The sequence below is a fragment of the Acipenser ruthenus genome, chromosome 28 (assembly GCF_902713425.1).
Source record: "Acipenser ruthenus chromosome 28, fAciRut3.2 maternal haplotype, whole genome shotgun sequence".
Lineage (NCBI taxonomy): Eukaryota > Metazoa > Chordata > Actinopteri > Acipenseriformes > Acipenseridae > Acipenser > Acipenser ruthenus.
Genome location: NC_081216.1, coordinates 11,179,055 through 11,200,811, shown reverse-complemented (window position 1 = coordinate 11,200,811; position 21,757 = coordinate 11,179,055).

Sequence of the window (21,757 nt, the reverse complement as noted above, 5' to 3'; positions counted from 1 at the left end):
TTTATCCACAGACACTCTTACATGCTTGTGAACTTGGCTCTTCACATATTACTTTGAAAAGCCTTAAGCTCTTACCTATATATCATTCTCAGGAACTGTAGGAGTTGCAGGGATGAAATAATAAACAGTCCAGAACTGTGTGGTTCAAACGGTACATATATTTACAATATTTATAATGGTGTGTCACAACAAACAAAACAAAAGAGAGTGGGACGAGAAGAAACAAAGATAACAGACGTTCGGTCTGTTATGGAGCTGGCTGCTATATATACTGTGTATATATATATATATATATATATATATATATATATATATATATATATATATATATATATATATACAGACGTGCTCAAATTTGTTGGTACCCTTACAGCTCATTGAAATAATGCTTCATTCCTCCTGAAAAGTGATGAAATTAAAAGCTATTTTATCATGTATACTTGCATGCCTTTGGTATGTCATAGAATAAAGCAAAGAAGCTGTGAAAAGAGATGAATTATTGCTTATTCTACAAAGATATTCTAAAATGGCCTGGACACATTTGTTGGTACCCCTTAGAAAAGATAATAAATAATTGGATTATAGTGATATTTCAAACTAATTAGTTTCTTTAATTAGTATCACACATGTCTCCAATCTTGTAAACAGTTATTCAGCCTATTTAAATGGAGAAAAGTAGTCACTGTGCTGTTTGGTATCATTGTGTGCACCACACTGAACATGGACCAGAGAAAGCAAAGGAGAGAGTTGTCTGAGGAGATCAAAAAGAAAATAATAGACAAGCATGGTAAAGGTAAAGGCTACAAGACCATCTCCAAGCAGCTTGATGTTCCTGTGACAACAGTTGCAAATATTATTAAGAAGTTCAAGGTCCATGGAACTGTAGCCAACCTCCCTGGGCGCGGCCACAAGAGGAAAATCGACCCCAGATTGAACAGAAGGATAGTGCGAATGGTAGAAAAAGAACCAAGGATAACTGCCAAAGAGATACAAGCTGAACTCCAAGGTGAAGGTACGTCAGTTTCTGATCGCACCATCCGTCGCTTTTTGAGCGAAAGTGGGCTCCATGGAAGAAGACCCAGGAGGACTCCACTTTTGACAGAAAAACATAAAAAAGCCAGACTGGAATTTGCTAAAATGCATATTGACAAGCCACAATCCTTCTGGGAGAATGTCCTTTGGACAGATGAGTCAAAACTGGAGCTTTTTGGAAAGTCACATCAGCTCTATGTTCACAGATGAAAAAATGAAGCTTTCAAAGAAAAGAACACCATACCTACAGTGAAACATGGAGGAGGCTCGGTTATGTTTTGGGGCTGCTTTGCTGCGCCTGGCACAGGGTGCCTTGAATCTGTGCAGGGCACAATGAAATCTCAAGACTATCAAGGCATTCTGGAGCGAAATGTACTGCCCAGTGTCAGAAAGCTCTGTCTCAGTCGCAGGTCATGGGTCCTTGTGGCGGAGTGTCCCGCCCCTATTTATTATTATTTGTATTTTTGTTTGCGGCGCGGGTAAAAGCGCCGCGTCTTTTATTGTTATATTTAAAAACCTCGTGAGGATGCATGGCTGATCAGCTACTGATTATTTAACTAGCTGACAGTCATGCATCCTTACCAAACGCGTGCAGACTCTGGCCGGGGGATAATAAGATAATTACCAACTAGTTAAATCCCTCGGCCAGAGTATATAAACCAGCAGCACTATGCACTCGGGGTGTGGAGTGTTCGAGAGTGGAGAACGGGAGAGAGAGAGGAAGAAAACAATTGCTAAAACGTGCTGGAGTATCCAGCACGAAACTTACTTGTTTGTTTATTCGTTCGGCCCTCGTGCCCTTTTGTTTGGTGTTTTGTTAAATCTTTTGTTTTTGTTTTGTTTATTAAATACGCTGAGTGCACCAGCACTCAGCTTCAACCGCCCATCCACTGTTTGTGATTCAGTTACTTCCTGGTCCGTGACGTCATCACCCTCACCACTGCGAGCCAGACTGCCACATATGGTGTCCTGCGTGGGACAAACAACGCCTCCAACAGCCGGACCAGGAACAGCAAAGGAAGTTTTTTTTCGTGTTCGTTTTTTCAAATAGTGTTTTTTGTGTTTGAAAAAAAAAAAAAAAAAAAAAAAATGGATGAAGTGGACGCCTATATGGAGAGGTGGCATGCGCATCAGAGGGAGTTGAAGGAAGGAGGGGCTACATGGTGCCTCGCCTGCCTGGAGTATGGGCACCTCCCTGAGGTGTGCCCATATGAAGACCCCCTCTTTGTGCAGGCCTTTGATCGAGGTGAGGTGGAGACTGCGGAGGAGTGGATCCACCTGAAGGCCATACCATCGCCGCAGGTGGATCAGGAAACCTGCCTCACCTGCCTCAAAGGGGAGGAGTGGTGCTTTGCCGTCGGCAAGGTCGGGCACAAAGCACCCGACCAACCCCCTCCATGGCAGGAGGTGGAACTGCTGGTCCCGAAGAAGGGAAGGAGGGGCGGTGCTAAGAAGGCAAAGAAGCCCGCACGTCCTGCGCCTGAGTGGGAGGAGCCCGAACGTCCTGCGCCTGAGTGGGAGGAGCCCGAACGTCCTGCGCCTGAGTGGGAGGAGCCCGAACGTCCTAAGCCCAAGAGGGGGGAGTCGGTGCATCCACAGCCCAAAAGGGAGGAGTCGGTGCGTCCACAGCCCAAAAGGGAGGAGTCGGTGTGTCCACGGCCCGAAGAGAGGGAAGTCGGGGCTTCCACAGCCCTAGGACCCAAGCTGCAGTCCCAAGAGCCAGAAGGGGAGGAGTTACAGGCTCAACCCCCTGAATTTTTCTGGGGGGGAGAAGGGCAGGATGCTGGTGTTCCCCAGCAGCCTCTATTTATGCTGCTGAAGGGAGCACGGCACACACCAGCCCAGCCGCCACAGCAGAGGGAGCCAGCACCGCCACAGCCTCCCTCTGAGTGGCCAGCATCCGCCCCATCGCCTCTGCCTCCACCACCACCAGGAGCAGAGCAGCAGGAGCTGCTTCTGTCTCCACCATCACCAGGAGCAGAGCAGCAAGAGCTGCCTCTGCCTCCGCCACCTCCACCAGCAGAGGGTGAATGCCTGCTGGTTCCGCCTCCACCGTCGTGGGAGGACTGCTTGCCCCTCCCACCTCCACCAGCAGAGGGTGAATGCCTGCTGGTTCTGCCTCAACCGCCGTGGGAGGACTGCTTGCCCCTCCCACCTCCACCAGCAGAGGGTGAATGCCTGCTGGTTCCGCCTCCACCGTCGTGGGAGGACTGCTTGCCCCTCCCACCTCCACCAGCAGAGGATGAATGCCTGCTGGTTCTGCCTCAACCGTCGTGGGAGGACTGCTTGCCCCTCCCACCTCCACCAGCAGAGGATGAATGCCTGCTGGTTCTGCCTCAACCGTCGTGGGAGGACTGCTTGCCCCTCCCACCTCCACCAGCAGAGGATGAAGACCTGCTGGTTCCGCCTCAGCCGCCGTGGGAGGACTGCTTGCCACTCCCAGCTCCACCAGCAGAGGGTGAATACCTGCTGGTTCCGTCTCAGCCGCCGTGGGAGGACTGCTTTCCCCTCCCACCTCCACCAGCAGAGGGTGAATACCTGCTGGTTCCACATCCACCGTCATGGGAAGGACTGCTCCTGCCCTGCCTCGCACCACCCAGGGATGCCTGCTTCGCATCGCCTGGGGCTGCCTGTTGCTCCGCATCACCTGGAGAGCCACCAGCTACAGAGAACGAGGGAGAAGTGGAGCTCCCGCTGCCGCCTCCATGGCCAGGGGCTCCCCTCCCGAGTTCACCTCCCGAGGGTCCGCTGCCGCTGCAGTCGCCTGGGGTCGCCAGGGATCCTGCTTCGCCTGGGGTCACTACACTGTGGTCGGAGCCCCACGGAGGGGAGCTGCCGGCCATGAAGAAAGGGGGGGAGGTCAGGAGACCAGCTCCCCCAGCCGCACTTTCGCGGCCGGAGTCTGTGTGGTCAGAGCCCCACGGAGGGGAACTGCTGGCCGTGAAGAGGAGGGGGGAGGTCAGGAGACCAGCTCCCCCAGCCGCACTTTCGCGGCAGGAGTTTGGGTGGTCAGAGCCCCACGGAGGGGAACTGCTGGCCATGAAGAGGAAGGGGAAGGTCAGGAGACCAGCTCCCCCAGCCGCACTTTCGCGGCCGGAGATCATGTGGTCAGAGCCCCACGGAGGGGAACTGCTGGCCGTGAAGAGGAGGGGGGAGGTCAGGAGACCAGCTCCCCCAGCCGCACTTTCGCGGCAGGAAATACTGTGGCTGGAGCCCCATGAAGGGCAGCTGCCAGCCATGAAGAAGGGGGGGGAGGTCAGGAGACCAGCTTCCCCCGCAGCAATTTCGCTGCAGGAGAAAGGGTGGCCAGAGCCCCACGGAGGGGAGCTGTCGGCCATGAAGAAGGGGGGGCAGGTCTGGAGACCACCCCCAAAATTTTTTTGGCCAGAGGAGCCGGCCGGTGCGCGGGCCATTGGAACGCTACGGCTGTTTGGGTGGGAGGAGGACATCCCACCGTGGCCGCCACCTTTGGTCCGCTGCTGCCCCTGTTCCTGCGCCGGGACTGCTAACCGGGACTTTGGGGACTAAGGGGGGAGGTGGCCGAAAAGGCCATGTGTGCTGCGCACAAGGGGGGGCATGTGTGGCGGAGTGTCCCGCCCCTATTTATTATTATTTGTATTTTTGTTTGCGGCGCGGGTAAAAGCGCCGCGTCTTTTATTGTTATATTTAAAAACCTCGTGAGGATGCATGGCTGATCAGCTACTGATTATTTAACTAGCTGACAGTCATGCATCCTTACCAAACGCGTGCAGACTCTGGCCGGGGGATAATAAGATAATTACCAACTAGTTAAATCCCTCGGCCAGAGTATATAAACCAGCAGCACTATGCACTCGGGGTGTGGAGTGTTCGAGAGTGGAGAACGGGAGAGAGAGAGGAAGAAAACAATTGCTAAAACGTGCTGGAGTATCCAGCACGAAACTTACTTGTTTGTTTATTCGTTCGGCCCTCGTGCCCTTTTGTTTGGTGTTTTGTTAAATCTTTTGTTTTTGTTTTGTTTATTAAATACGCTGAGTGCACCAGCACTCAGCTTCAACCGCCCATCCACTGTTTGTGATTCAGTTACTTCCTGGTCCGTGACGTCATCACCCTCACCACTGCGAGCCAGACTGCCACAGTCCTCCAACAGGATAATGACCCAAAACACACAGCTAAAAGCACCCAAGAATGGATAAGAACAAAACACTGGACTATTCTGAAGTGGCCTTCTATGAGTCCTGATCTGAATCCTATCGAACATCTATGGAAAGAGCTGAAACTTGCAGTCTGGAGAAGGCACCCATCAAAACTGAGACAGCTGGAGCAGTTTGCTCAGGAAGAGTGGGCCAAACTACCTGTTAACAGGTGCAGAAGTCTCATTGAGAGCTACAGAAAACGTTTGATTGCAGTGATTGCCTCTAAAGGTTGTGCAACAAAATATTAGGTTAGCGGTCCCATCATTTTTGTCCATGCCGTTTTCATTTGTTTTCTTATTTACAATATTATGTTGAATAAAAAATCAAAAGCAAAGTCTGATTTCTATTAAATATGGAATAAACAATGGTGGATGCCAATTACTTTTGTCAGTTTCAAGTTATTTCAGAGAAAATTGTGCATTCTTCGTTTTTTGTGGAGGGGTACCAACAAATTTGAGCACGTCTGTATATATATATATATATATATATATATATATATATATATATATATATATATATATATATTATGGTGTACCGATAAAGATTTTCTTGGACGATACCGATAGTTATCTACCCATATCGGCCAATACTGATAGGATACTGATAATAATAGATAGTGCAGCGTGACAGAGAAAGAATTAATCTGAATCAACAATCTCCCTCTCGACCTGTAACAGCACTGTACAACAGGAACTGTGCTTCATACTGAATGGTTGGGCAGTTCATTCCAGGGGCAGTCAGAAGCCGGCCATTCAGGAAGGGGGCTGCGTCACTGTACCATGAGTCCTCGCCCTAGTACGGTGAGCGAAGTGTCAGTCATGGAGTCGTGATTGAACTAGCTATTGGAGGGGGCGGGGCTGAGGGTACTTTAGTAATAAACCCGGACTTCACCGCACCTGCACACAGAGCACGCACTGTCCGGAGACGTGTCTGTGTCTGTGTCTGTATCTGTGTTGTGTGTCTGTGTTTTGTATTATTATTTCGGGACTGCAACCCCTTGGTTTATACGCTGGCAATACCCATAGTTGGGTAGAGCCAGCATTATTATTTAAATGGTCAAGGAGACCACAAAAGAACAATAAAAAGAACTTGACGTTGTGTTTGTCGTTGTCTGGAGCACCTGCATCACCCCTACACCTATGCACTGCAACCCACACGTTCACATGCAGGTAAGCCATTGAAAACTACTAGAGCAAGACTTGTGGCCTATATTTAAACTGCTTTATAATTCTAGAAAAAATGAACAGATATCGTTTACTTGTTGTATTTATGACAAAAATGAACAGGTATTGTTTACTTGTTGCATTTACTTCAGAAAATGATTACAAAGAATAACATAGTATTATACTGTGTGCTTGATAGCAATTTATACATTTGTTTTTATCAATCAATCAATCAATCAATCAACCTTTATTTATTAGAGCACCTTTCATAAAAGGAATGCCTCCAAGCGCTTTACATGGCTAAAACAGAAAATACAAGCAGGAAATACAATAATCACAGTAAATGAAAATACATGAGCAGGAGAGTAAATGCATAAATAAATAGATAAAACAGAAGTCAAAAGATAAAAACAAGATCAATAAAACAATAAGAATGCAATGAAATGAAATGCATAAATAAGAGGATGAAACATATAAATAAAAACAAGATCAGCGAAACAATAAAACCAGACGATAAAAGAAAACAATCATTTTAAGATAAAAAAGATAGATTATAAAAATGTGTCTTCCATCTTATTTTAAAAGCTGCAGCCGTTGGTGCTTCCCTTACAGAAATGGGCAAATCGTTCCATAATTTAGAGGCCCTGTAACTGAAAGCTCTGCCACCAATACTAGTTTTTAAAATGTTGGGAATAGTGAGCAGCCCGGCATCCTGGGATTGGAGAGGCTGCCTAGGAACATATGGAATTAGAAGATCATTCAGGTAAGAGGGAGCCAGATCATGTAAGGCTTTGTAGGTTATGAGCAGAAACTTACAATCAGCCCGGAACCGAACTGGAAGCCAATGTAGAGCTGCCAGTACCGGTGTAATATGGTCATACTTTCTTGTTTTAGTTAAATCCTGGCAGCAGCATTTTGTACAAGTTGCAAACGGGACACAACTTGACATGGAATGCCGGAGAATAGACAATTACAATAATCAATTCTAGATGTTACAAAGACATGCATCATTCTCTCTGCATCTTGTAGTGAAAGTCTTATTTTGGAAATATTTCTAAGATGAAAGAAAGACACTTTAGTTACTCACTTAATATGAGGTTTGAAAGAAAGAACTGGGTCAAAAAGTACACCCAAGTTTCTCATTTCAGCCTTCAGTGCAAAAGGGAAGATGTTTCCAATAGATGCAGTTAATTGTTTTTTGAACCTAGCAACATTGCCTGTTTTATCTGAGTTTAACAATAGGACGTTTTTTGACATCCATAGCTTAATGTCAGCGAAGCATGTAGTCAGAATATTTATGGCTGCAGTGACATCTGGTTTCAAAGATAGGTAGAGTGTCATTAGCATGTTAATGAAAGTTTACAACATGTCTGCGAACAATATTTTCCAAGGGTAGCATATATAAAGAAAACAAGATCGGTCCAAAAAAAGAGCCCAGCAGGACACCACATGTGACTTCAGATAGAAGAGAGGCGTCATCCCCAATTTTAACATATTGTGACCTATTTGAGAGATAGGATTTAAACCAAGACAGAACACTTGCAGTCAGTCCTATGAGGTTCTCAAGGCGTTCAATCAGAATTGAATTATCGGGCTCCCGAGTGGCGAATCCAGTGAAAGCACTCGCTAGAGTGCAGGATGCGCTCTATAGCCTGGACATCGCGAGTTCGAGTCCAGGCTATTCCACAGCCGACCGTGGACGGGAGCTTCCAAGGGGCGGCGCTCAATTGGCCGAGCGTCGCCCGGGGGAGGGAGGGTTAGGTCGGCCAGGGTGTCCTCGGCTCACCGCGCACCAGCGACCCCTGTAGTCTGGCCGGGCGCCTGCGGGCTTGCCTGTAAGCTGCCCAGAGCTGCGTTGTCCTCCGACGCTGTAGCTCTGAGGCGGCTGCACGGCGAGTTCGCAGTGTGTAAAGAAGCGGGCGGCTGACGGCACACGCTTCAGAGGACAGCGTGTGTTCATCTTCGTCCCTCCCGAGTCAGCGCAGGGGTGGTAGCGGTGAGCTGAGCCTAAAAAATAATTGGGCATTTCAAATTGGGGAGAAAATAATAAAAAAACTATTTGGCAATGACTAAATTTTAAAAAAAAAAAGAAGAATTGAATTATCAATAGTGTCAAACGCTGAACTTAAATCTAAAAGAATAAGAAGTGAGGGGAGGCCTATATCTGAAGATAGCAGCACATAATTTACAACTCTTATAGGGGCAGTTTTAGTACTATGACCTGGGCAAAAGCCTGACTGAAATCTCTCACAAACATTATGTATGGCAAGACATGAGTTAAGCTGGTCGCTACTACCCTCTCCAAGACTTTAGATAAGAAGGGGAGATTGGAAATAGGCCTATAGTTGTTAAGAACATTTAAGTCTAAAGTAGGTTTTTTAAGCCGGGGTTGTACCACAGCAAACTTTGGAACAAAACCAGATGAGAGGGAATTGTTAATAATGCTTAAAACAGTAGTGTCAATCATAGAGAATGCTTCTTTAAGTAATCTTGTGGGAACAGGATCTGAAACACAGGTAGTAGATTTTGTCTTAATAACCAAGTCGGTTAAATCTGATTGGTTAATCAGAGAAAAGGCTACAAAAGACTGGCCTGGGGCAGCAGGACCTGAGGAAGTAATATTTTGAATGTTAGCGGATGAATGCTCTAAGCTGGGTGCACTATCCGAAATCTGATTTCTTATATTACTAATTTTCCTATTAAAATGATTCATAAAATCATCGCTGCATGCTGGTAATCGGGTACTTAATAAAGGCTCCTTCTGCATGTTTAGTTTGGCTGTTATATCAAAGAGAAATTGAGGGTTATCTTTATTCGTTTCTATAAGGGCTGAGTAATAGGCTGATCTAGCTGAGGACAGCGCAGCCTTGTAGTTCAACACAGTCTTTCCAAGCAAGATAGAAAACCTGTAGTTTGGTGCTTTTCCATTTTCGTTCAAATTTACAACATGTTTGCTTAAATATGCATTTTGTATCATTAAACCATGGTGAGAATCTTTTAGAAACCACTTTTTTATTTTTAATAGGTGCAACGGTATCCAAGATATTACTTAGAGTGATGTTATAGTTATTAACCAGCACATCCACTGATGCTGACTGAATAAAGGCTGAGGTTGACAATACTTTTAGGAATTTAGCAGTGGCGTTGGAATTGACAGATCAAGTTTTTATAAGTTGTGGTGAAGGTATTATTGGATTTGGTATTAATAGTTAAAAAATTATAGCAAAGTGATCTGAAACTGCAAGATCAGAAGTATGCAGGTTCTGGAGGTAGACACCAAGCGTGATAACTAAGTCCAGTGTGTGGCCATGGAAATGGGTCGGGCCAGAGGCATGCTGGGTAAAGCCAACAGAATCAAGTAATAACATAAAATCATTTCCAAGGGGATCTAGGTTTATATCGACATGTATATTAAAATCACCTAACATCACAATCCTGTCATACTTGACAGCTAGTGTTGATAAAAGTTCACCAAACTCAGATAAAAACAGAGAATTGGATCTAGGAAGATGATAAATAACTACAACCTGAATAGTGGTTGGACCACAAACAACAAAGGATAGAATTTCAAATGATGAATTACCTTCTGTGTTCTTACTTTTAACATCAAATTCCTTGCCGAAAAGTGTGGCAATGCCACCACCATGACCCACAGAATGTGCCTTTTGAAAGAAAGAAAAGCTTGTGGGACAGGCCTCTACTATTGGTATATTATTGTCTGCTTCAACCAGGTCTCAACTAAGGTTACAATATCTGTATTTGATTCCAAAATAAAGTTGTTGATTAGGAGAAACCTTGTGTTTAATAATGCTAGACATGCAGGACTAATAGGCTTGTCACCAGCTGAAATATTCATTTTAATTAGATTCTCGGAGCATGAACCCCGGAAGAGGGCAGGAAATTGATAACGGGGGACTGATATTACTTCAATGAAATGGTTTGGATGTAAAGTTTGAATACAAAGCTGAGGTTTGTGAGTTGCTTCACCAAATGACATACCAAGTAATGCTGTGCTTACGTTGGCAGGGGGTGGTTGATGCATGTAAAATTATTATGTCCTGCATTATTACAGTAATTCTCTGTTTTGTGTTAATATGAATGAGCCGTTCCTATTTGGGTGCAGACATCTCTTTTAAAGAATCCCGGTCTTTCCCAAAAACTATCCCAATAAATGAACTATCCCAATAAATGAATAGATGAAGCCTCGGTTCTCTAGTCACACCATGTTTTACAACATAGTCACACAAAAATAACATTTTGAATTTGTACTAGTAAAAACATTTTTAGGTATATAATGTGATATTAACTTTTAGAGCCACTTACTGTCAAACATTGCGTATTATAACTTCTACCTAACACAGTACAAAAGAAAAATGTAGCCTATGCAATGTCAACTACAACAACTTTTGTTCTTATTTTTTTTCACTTAATCAGCTTACATTGTTCACTTAATCAAAAAAACCGTCATAAACATATTACATTGCCGGTTACAAAATTCAGTCAAACTTGAATTAACAAAAGACAGCACAGTAATCAATTTCTACTTCAAAATACACCCGTAACCAATGCAGATTAACCCTAAAACCGTCGCGGTTATACTCATACCTAAAACCGCCGCCAGCAGTCATTACGACGGTTACATTTTAAACAACAATATTAAAACGAAAGACAAACTATCGGATACAACTCAAAAGTTTTATTCAAGCACATCATATCAAACATCTGCACCGCCGAAAAACACTATATTTAAATTAACAATTAAATATAAAAAAAGGTTTATTTTCTAACTTACAACATATAAAGCACTACTTCAAAAAATGAAAAACTATAAGAAAATAAACATTTCAAAATAAACTAGTGTGTAAACAGGTATATGTGCATACAAAACTGTAAAATTATTTTTTAATTAAAAACAAAAATAACAGGTTTTCTCTTGCGTGTGTCAGTCAGTGTAGCACAGAGTCCAAGCTGAGCTGCAGCAGTCTGCTTATGATAAAGAAAGAGAGAAAGGATAAATGCTGTAAATCTCCCACCTGACCAGAAAGGACGTTGCGTAACAACGGTAGTACGCCTCCATATAGACGGATCGATTCGACGGTGGGCGGAAACAGGAAGTCGGCCATCTTGGTGGGGGCACATAGCTGTCAGTACACGAGACGACTCACATGCGATCAGCGATTGGTTACACCGGGGCGCTGGGCTGATTGCAGGGAGGAGTTGGGTAGTACAAAGGGGAGGTACGGCCCCTTGCGCTGAGAACGTAACCTACGGCCAGAGCGTTGTTTGTGTTGTGTTGTGTTGTTTTGTTTTGTTTTGTGTATTGCAGAGGAGGAGTAGAGACCCAGGAGCTGCCGCTACTAAGCCAGCACACACCCCTGAGCACTTCCTTCACTGCGCAAGCAAAACACCAGCACCACGACTCCCAGGGTTTAAAGAGCACTGTTTCGTGCACTGTGGATATGGATTGGAGATGTTTTGTTTGGGTCTGAAAGTCCGCCGTGTACTCCCCAGTATCATCGCTGGTAGAGGGGTGGCCCTTTTTTGTTATTTATTAATAAACACGGAAGTTTTTGGTAGAATTACTGTGTGGACAGTCCTTTTGTACAGCACACCACTCACATCACGATCACACTGCTGCTTTGCAGTTTTCTGATAGAGATGTTTCTGCCGAAGCGTTGTGGCTACCTTCAAGATAAAATCTCGCCAACTGATACCCCTATGTACTCCTTGTACAAAACTAAGGAAGTGATGGCTGCCAGGTCGAGTACAGATAACATGCTTGTAGATATAAAAAACTGAATATTGTAGGTTATATTCAAAATAAAAACATGTACTGTAAAAGGCAGTCAAAATGAGGTGGGCAGTATTATAACTTCCTTATTTTTGCGATCGTGCCTTTCAAACGCTGTCAGGGTATTTAGGAAAAGTCATAAACGGACAACTGCATAACTTTCAGATACGCAGAGTAATTTAAATCTGAAAACCTCAAACCGTCAAAATGATTGCTGTGGCGGTTCTAGTGTTAACCTAGATAAAAAAAATTACAAAAGGCAATTTTGAAGTACATTTTATAATAATAATAATAATAATAATAATAATAATAATAATAACGTAACGACCCGGCAGTCTGCGCTAACTAAGAGTCTTAAATATTCAAAGAGAAGAGAGCTTTTTTAAAAAAGCATCACAATAATCGTTGGATTCAGTGTAGTCAAGTCTGTTCTGCTGCACACGGCTATCTTATTGTTGTCTTCAGATATTTAAAAAGAAAATCCAAACACTTTTTGGACATATTTACTGCAGGTTGATCGCACATTACACAGCACTGGGAAAATGACTGTCTCAGTGTTCTTCATTAGTATAGTAAGGCGCCTGACCAAACATTACGTTCTGTGCTGGAAGGAATTCAAGTATCAATATCGGTGTACATTATTATTATTATTATTATTATTATTATTATTATTATTATTATTATTATTATTATTTATTTCTTAGCAGACGCCCTTATCCAGGGCGACTTACAGTCGTAAACAAATACATTTCAAGAATCACAGTGCAAGTAATAATACAATTAAGAGCAAGATAAATACAATGATGAATACAATGACTTTGGTTCAAGCAAGTACAAGTGTGACAAAATACAATTCAATAATACAGCAGATAAGCGGCACATTAGCGGCTAAAGTAATAAAATCTGCAGATCAATGCCATCTCGATAGGGTACCGATTATCGGTGCACCCCTAATATATATATATATATATATATATATATATATATATATATATATATATATATATATATATATATATATTAGGGATGTCAGTTAATCACAGTTATCTTCCGCAAATAACGTGGTATTTCATTTGGCCGGTAAATCATAGCGGTATTTACAAAATAGAAGAAAGATTGGATCTCTGCAGGTTATGCCTTTGGGAATGTAAACCTGTCGGACTATGAGGGTAGAAACTCAATTATGGAAAGAGAATGTACTAGACAGACACAAATGGATTTTACGTTAGTGTCAATTGAACATTTTTGCGGGTCACTTCATCTTTAAATACTTTAAAAACAGTTTGAAGAATGTCTGTGGAGACAGCAAGCAAGAGTCTGTGCAGAATAAAACAATTGATTTACATCAATTAATAATACTAACATACACAACTAGGTCTCCGTTATTACAACAACACTGTTTTAAAGGACAACTTGAAGAAGGTTTATTGTGTAATGGGATGCTGTCAAGGAAAGCAGAGTCTATGAAAAACGGGATTGTACCTGCAGCAAAAATGCATTTAATTGAGACAAACTGCATTTTAATTGGCGCAATTGTTATGGCTACTGCTTTCATTAGAGTACTAATGCATTGAATTTCATTATTTAATTACACGTTTCCCATAGTAAAAGCATAGCAAAGTGTAATTAAGCATAGGGAAATCATGATAAAGCATAGGTAAGCATGGTAAATACCAGGAAGGTCACTATGGTAAATTCTAATTCTATGTTACTTGAGTAAAGTACTGTTACTTGGAAGTAAAAGTCAAAGTATCCTTCTAGAAAACTTATTTGAGTAAAAGTACAAACGTATCATATCTTAAAAGTATTCAAGTATCAGAAGTAAAAAATAGCCGCCCTTAAATTCTACCCATGGAAATCCGCCTAAAAAAAAAAAAAAAAAAAAACGTCCTGCAGACCTCCAGTATGAATTTGCTTCTGATATTATTGACCTTGTCCTGCTTGATGGAAGAAAATCTGTTCTTATTGTACACACACTCTGAACGCAGTCTGTCAATGTCTACTTCCTAGCTGTCCTTACTGTATCTATTTAAATTTAGAATAGCAAATAGTTTTGTTTTTTTTAAACTCAATCAAAAATAGTGTTAATCAGCGGCTATAGCAACTACTCTGTGGTTTTATTCAGACTGTGTGGTCCAGTGGTTAAAGAAAAGGGCTTGTAACCAGTAGGTCCCCGGTTCAAATCCCACCTCAGCCACTGACTCATTGTGTGACCCTGAGCAAGTCACTTAACCTCCTTGTGCTCTGTCTTTCAGGTGAGACGTAATTATACGTGACTCTGCAGCTGATGCATAGTTCACACACCCTAGTCTCTGTAAGTTGCCTTGGATAAAGGCGTCTGCTAAATAAACAAATAATGATAATAAAAAAAAAATCACAAGTTATAAAACAAATGGATGCAGACTGACATTCAATAACTTTATTTCAACGGATCACCAGCAACACAGACATGGCACTTGTTCTCTGACAGCACTTTGAATTAACTTTATGAACACAACAGCACGATTACCAATATCACATTTAAAAAAAAAAAAATAGCCTAACAGTAAATACTGATATAGCTGGCTGTACAAATATGCACTCAAATCATATTTTAAAAAGAAGGTATTGATAACAGACACTTCACAAAACAGGGTATGAACAGCTGCATGTAAGTAGAATATTTTAATTAAATATGGTTCTGTATTAAATTATTAAACCTCTTGCAATCTGAGTTTCGGAGATATTAGCAGTTGTGAGGAAAGCAGAATTGAAACATTATACAAGCTCCCCTCGAGGGAATGCTTAATGAATTAATTGGCACAGAATGGACAAGTGGATAATGGCTCTTTCAATTAGGCTATTGACATTTTAATAACTAGCGGTAAGCACTGCAGTAACACAAGGATGTTCCAAAACCCAGATATGATGGCTGATTTGTATGCTCCTTTAATATCTTTTCACAGTTCTTATTTGCATTTACCTCTATGGGAGTTTTGCAGAAAACACAGTGGTTACCAAATGCAATTGGTATACGAGTATGCTGTAAACTTCAAGTCCCTCCCCATTGGGCATTACCTGGCATTAAAGACTGCTTGGATATTACATCGAAACAAAAAATTACCCAATGTGGAGGGGCTTACTGCTTGTATACTTCAATGTTATGTACTATTTCATAGTCATTTTCTTATTTTTTACTGTTGTATTTGGTTTCTGTTTCAGTTTCCTATAATTAGTTATATTAATGCTACAGAAAATGTAGCTAAGTCTCTTTATGGTACGTTGTCATTTATGTATAATGTTTTTAATTTAGTGTGCCTAATTATTTTACCCCTGATTTTCTCCCCAATTTAGAATGTCCAGTTATTTCTTTCCCCCCACTGAAGTGATTCCCCACACAGCTCAGGAGAACCGAAGGTCCCACGACCAAGCCAACTTCCTCTTCTACACCCAGGAATTTGAGAGAGGATGTGTGTGAGTTACTGCCCTCTGGAGGACAAGGGCCAGCCCTGCAGGTGTCCGTCTGAGCTCACTGGGTGCCTGGCCAGTAGGGTCTGCTGTAGGACAATGAGGAGAAACAGCTCCTGCCGGTTTTGTCTCCCTAAACTGTGGGAGCGCCAGAGTCAATGCAATGCTCCCCCGACTTCGCACAGCCAGGACGTGAACCTACACTCCCCTTGCACAACGCACAGCCAGGACGTGAACCTGCGCTCCCCTTGCACAACGCACAGCCAGGACGTGAACCTGCGCTCCCCTTGCAGAACGCACAGCCAGGACGTGAACCTGCGCTCCCCTTGCACAACGCACAGCCAGGACGTGAACCTGCACTCCCCTTGCAGAACGCACAGCCAGGACGTGAACCTGCGCTCCCCTTGCACAACGCACAGCCAGGACGTGAACCTGCGCTCCCCTTGCACAACGCACAGCCAGGACGTGAACCTGCGCTCCCCTTGCACAACGCACAGCCAGGACGTGAACCTGCGCTCCCCTTGCAGAACGCATAGCCAGGACGTGAACCTGCGCTCCCCTTGCAGAATGCACAGCCAGGACGTGAACCTGCGCTCCCCTTGCACAACGCACAGCCAGGACGTGAACCTGCGCTCCCCTTGCACAACGCACAGCCAGGACGTGAACCTGCGCTCCCCTTGCAAAACACAGCCAGGACGTGAACCTGCGCTCCCCTTGCACAACGCACAGCCAGGACGTGAACTTGCGCTCCCCTTGCACAACGCACAGCCAGGACGTGAACCTGCGCTCCCCTTGCACAACGCACAGCCAGGACGTGAACCTGCGCTCCCCTTGCACAACGCACAGCCAGGACGTGAACCTGCGCTCCCCTTGCACAATGCACAGCCAGGACGTGAACCTGCGCTCCCCTTGCACAATGCACAGCCAGGACGTGAACCTGCGCTCCCCTTGCACAACGCACAGCCAGGACGTGAACCTGCGCTCCCCTTGCACAACGCACAGCCAGGACGTGAACTTGCGCTCCCCTTGCACAACGCACAGCCATGCTTTTCAGGGGAGCCACTCAGGGACCTCGTGTTGTAATAATATGGGTTAAGCAGATTTCAATTTAATTTTCCTAGTTTGTATTACTTTTTATGTAGCTTGCAATCATATTATTCAAATATATTGTTCTGAGGGGCTTTTACAAGGAGTTCAGGGGCTAATCTTGAGTTCTAGTTGCCATATATGTACAGTATGTAATGTATGCTTGATCAGCCACAGCGGCTTTATATTAATCAGTGCTAGCACCATCTACTGCACAGTTGTGTATTGCCAGAAAAACAGGTAACTTGGTCCAAATGGCTAAATTAGACAACTTAAACTGAAGGGCAGCTCCTGAACTCCGGTGAAAGCACCTTAACAATCAAAATGATCACAACACAGTATCTGAGTCATTGCAACAACCCCCGAAACTGTACAAATATAAAAAAGAAATAAGAAAAATAAATGTTAAGCTAATTACTTAAAGTCTAGCTGCATGTGTTTTACCAAATATACAGGACTGAGATTTATTCACACTGGGCCAAAGTCACTAAATGGAAACTACTTTTAATAACTACTATAATTGGCGAGAATGTAACCATTGACCCAAAGGTAAACAGATCCACCCAGGCTATCCACTGTGGCTTGTTATTATGAATACCTCTCTAAAGAGGTAACGCTGCTTAATGAGAGCTGCACTAGTTAACAAGGTTGTTCATGCTGTACAACGAAGGCATAAATGAGTGCTGTGATAAGTTATTAAAGAGGTTGTTATCGAGAGAGGCGTTGTATGAAAAAGAAGATCTGTGTTGCAGTCATTAAGATGCTAGGATTTGTTCTGAAAGATGCAAGTGAAGGTAGTGTTACTTATTTATTATTATTATTATTATTATTATTATTATTATTATTATTATTTATTTCTTAGCAGACGCCCTTATCCAGGGCGACTTACAATCGTAAGCAAATACATTTCAAGTGTTACAGTACAAGTAATAATACAATAAGAGCAAGAAATACAATGACTTTGGATCAAGCAAGTACAAGTGTGACAAAATACAATTCAATAATACAGCAGATAACAGTGACAGTTACATCAGGATATGATTAAATACAAAATGCTACAGATTAAACACTTGGCAGATTACAGTACTCTGAAGTACAGGATTAAATGCAGTAAAATAGGGGGCAGATAAGAGCAAATAAAGCGCATTTAAGGAAGGGTGATAGTGTCCCAGGGGAAAAACAGAGGAGTTCTACAGGTGCTGTCTGAAGAGGTTAGTCTTGAGGAGGCGCCGGAAGGTGGTCAGGGACTGGGCAGTCCTGACATCTGTAGGAAGGTCATTCCACCGCTGCGGGGTGAGGGTGGAGAAGGAGCGGGCTCTGGAGGCAGGGGAGCGTAGCAGAGGTAGAACCAGTCTTCTAGTGCAGGAGGAGTGGAGAGGTCGAGTGGTGGTGTAGGGAGAGATGAGGGTCTGGAGGTAGCTGTACAAGAGTCTTGAACTGGATGCGAGCGGTGATCGGGAACCAGTGGAGTGAGCAGAGCAGTGGAGTTGCGTGGGAGAAGCGAGGCAGAGAGACCACCAGGCGAGCAGCAGAGTTCTGGATGAGCTGGAGCGGACGGGTGGTGGATGCAGGGAAGCCAACCAGGAGGGAGTTGCAGTAGTATAGGCGGGAGAGTACCAGGGCCTGGACCAGGAGCTGGGTTGCATAGTTGGTGAGGAAGGGTCGGATTCTTCGTATGTTGCTCAGGAAGAATCAGCAAGTGCGTGCCAGAGTGGAGATGTGCTGGGAATACGAGAGGCAGGGGTCCAGGGTGACTCCGAGGTTCTAGCTGAGGAGGAGGGAGAGAGTGTGATAGATTCCAGAGGAACAGAGATAGAGAGATCAGAGGAGGGGAAGGAGGAGGAGGGAAATAAAAGGAGGTCAGATTTAGAGAGGTTGAGTTTGAGGTGATGCGAGTGCATCCAGGAGGACATAGCAGACAGACAGGTAGAGATACGGGAGGGGATGGTGGAGTCAGAGGTGGGGAAGGAGACGAAAATCTGAGCATCATCAGCATAGAAATGGTATGAGAAACCATAGGATGCGATGAGGGGGCCCAGGGAGCGGGTGTAGAGAGAGAACAGGAGAGGACCCAAGACTGACCCTTGGGGGACTCCTGTTGAGAGAGGGCGAGGTGTGGAGGTTGCTCCACGCCAGGTTACCTGGTAAGTGCGGTTGGAGAGGTAGGAGGAGAACCAGGCCAGAGCAGTGCCAGAGATTTCCAGGTCAGCGAGAGAGGCGAGCAGGTCGGGAGGTGAGGGGACAGAGGGAGTCGAGGGAGGAGGTGAGGGAGGAGAAGATGGTGGAGGTAGCAGAGTACGGAGAGTTGTGAAAAGGAGTCGATAGGAGGGAGGTGAGAGAGAGCAGTGGAGGCAAGGACAGAGGGGGAGAGAGAGCGGAGGTTACGGCGAGAGGTGACAGTGGGGGTAGGAGGAGCAGGGAGAGAGGGGAGAGACAGAGAAAAAGAGATGAAATAGTGATCAGAGAGGTCCAGGGGGGTGACAGAGAGGGTGGAGGGGCAGCAGGCCCTGGAGAAGGTGAGGTCCAGTTGACGGCCAGCTTTGTGGGTAGGAGGGGAAGTAGAGAGACAGAAGTCGAAGGAGTGAAGGAGAGGGAGGAATCCAGCAGAGTGCCTGGGGTTGGAGAGATGAATGTTGAAGTCACCTAACAGGACAGTTGGGGTAGACAGAGAGGGGAGGGAGGAGAGTAGATAGTCGAGTTCATCCAGAAAGTGAGTGAGAGGCCCAGGGGGGCGGTACAGGACAATGAGCAGGAGTTGACAGGGAGAGCTTAGTTGGACTGCATGAAATTCAAAGGTATTAACAGAGAGTGAGGAGAGATCGGAGGGGACAGAAAAGAGTAAGGAGGGAGAGGAGAAGACCAGTCCCACCTCCCCGTCCAGTGAGACGCAGGGTATGGGACAGGACGTAGAGAGAGGACAGGGCAGCAGGAGTTACAGTGTTATCAGGGGACAGCCAGGTTTCATTGAGAGCAAGGAAATCGAGAGAGGTGGAAGGCAAAGGCAGAGATGAAATCAGCTTTGTTAGCAGAAGAGTGACAGTTCCAGAGTGCACCAGAGAGTGTGCGGGAGGGGGGGAGAGGCAGAGGGATGAGGTTAGAGGGGTTGGAGGAGCAGCAGCGGAGAGAGGGCAGAGGACGAGGACGAGAGGACAGAACAGGGATGTGAGAGACAGTCATAGCAGGACAGGCAAGACAACTAGGCACAGTAGGAGCAGTGGGGTGGAGGGTACAGACCTGACTAGTAGATGGCTTCTACCAGAGCGCTGTTAGGTTCGGATCTATTTGAACAGCGTCTCAGCGCAGGCCTCCCCTTGCTGGACTCCCACAGCTAGACTCCCAGCTCTTTTGTTGAGGCTCTTCGGTTTGTTGGCGCGGAAATAGGCTGCTTGATTAATGTTACAACTGTGTGGCAAAAGAACCAACTAAACTATCTTGCCTCAGATGCTGGTTACCTGTAGACTCCCACAGCTAGACTCCCGGCTCTTTTGTTGAGGCTCTTCGGTTTGCTGGCGCTTCTTGCTGGCGAGGAAATAGGCTGCTTGATTAATATTACAACTGCGTGGCAAAATAACCAACTAAACTGTGTGGAAACCAATCAAATAGTAAATCAACTTCTAATCAATTTAACCACTCACCTGGTACTAATCACACACTAACTCAGCTAATTCAAACACCACCTTACAATGTTACCAAATGTAGTTAAGTTAAAATTACTTGAAGCAGGAACTTACCTATCTGCCTCAGTCCCTGGTTACCTATTTAATTTTCGTCTTGTATTACAGGCCAACTCAATGCAGTAATGACACTAGTTAAATGAATACGGATGTCTGTGCTTTGCTTGGAGGATTGTAGCATGAATGAGAGATGTTTTATTAGTGAGGTATTGTATTCTGTAAGTCTGTGGATTTTAATGGGAGCTCTATTGTAGTTTGTCAGGCCTGCTGATTCATTCCTGCTGTCTACCGTAATTGGGAGCTGTGGTTGGATTATTAAGTAGACCTCTTTAGTCTGCAAAGCCGTTTGCAGTGATGAAAGCTTTAATAGTTACTAGGAGCCCTGTCTTTCTTCAAGTGCAGAGTACAGTAATGTGGTGGCTGTGCTGCAGTTGTTAGATGCATCTGTTTTAAGAACATAAGAACATAAGACAGTTTACAAACGAGAGGAGGCCAGTCAGCCCATCTTGCTTGTTTGGTTGTTAGTAGCTTATTGACCCCAGAATCTCATCAAGCAGCTTCTTGAAGGATCCCAGGGTGTCAGCTTCAACAACATTACTGGGGAGTTCTGAATGCCCCTTTATCTAATCTCCATTTGTGACCCCTGGTCCTTGTTTCTTTTTTCAGGTCAAAAAAGTCCCCTGGGTCGACATTGTCTATACCTTTTAGGATTTTGAATGCTTGAATCAGATCACCGTGTAGTCTTCTTTGTTCAAGACTGAATAGATTAAATTCTTTTAGCCTCGTGTTAGTTAGACACGATCTCCCTTTCCTAAAACCATGCTGACTGTCTCCCAGGATATTGTTACCATATAGGTAATTTAGATTTTAGATCTTATTATAGTTTCCATAAGTTTACATATAACAGAAGTCAGGCTTATTGGTCTGTAGTTACCTGGTTCGGTTTTGTCTCCCTTTTTGTGGATCGGTATTACGTTTGCTATTTTCCAGTCTGTCGGTACAACCCCTGTGTCAAGAGACTGTTGTATGATCTTGGTTAGCGGTTTGTAAATAACTTCACTCATTTCTTTGAGTACTATTGGGAGGATCTCATCCAGCCCAGGGGATTTGTTTATTTTAAGAGTTCCTAGTCCCTTTAACACTTCTGCCTCTGTTATGCTAAAGTTATTTAAAACTGGATAGGAATAGGTCAACATGTGGGGCATGTTGTCGTGTCCTCCTTTGTAAAAACCTGTGAAAAGTAATCATTTAATATATTTGCTATGATTTTGCCATTTGTGTCTCTTAGACATTTAACCTCCTTTTTGAAAGTTCTGTTGCTGTTATAATATTGGAAAATCATTTTGGAATTGTTTTTAGCCCCCTTAGCAATATTGATTTCTTTCTCTC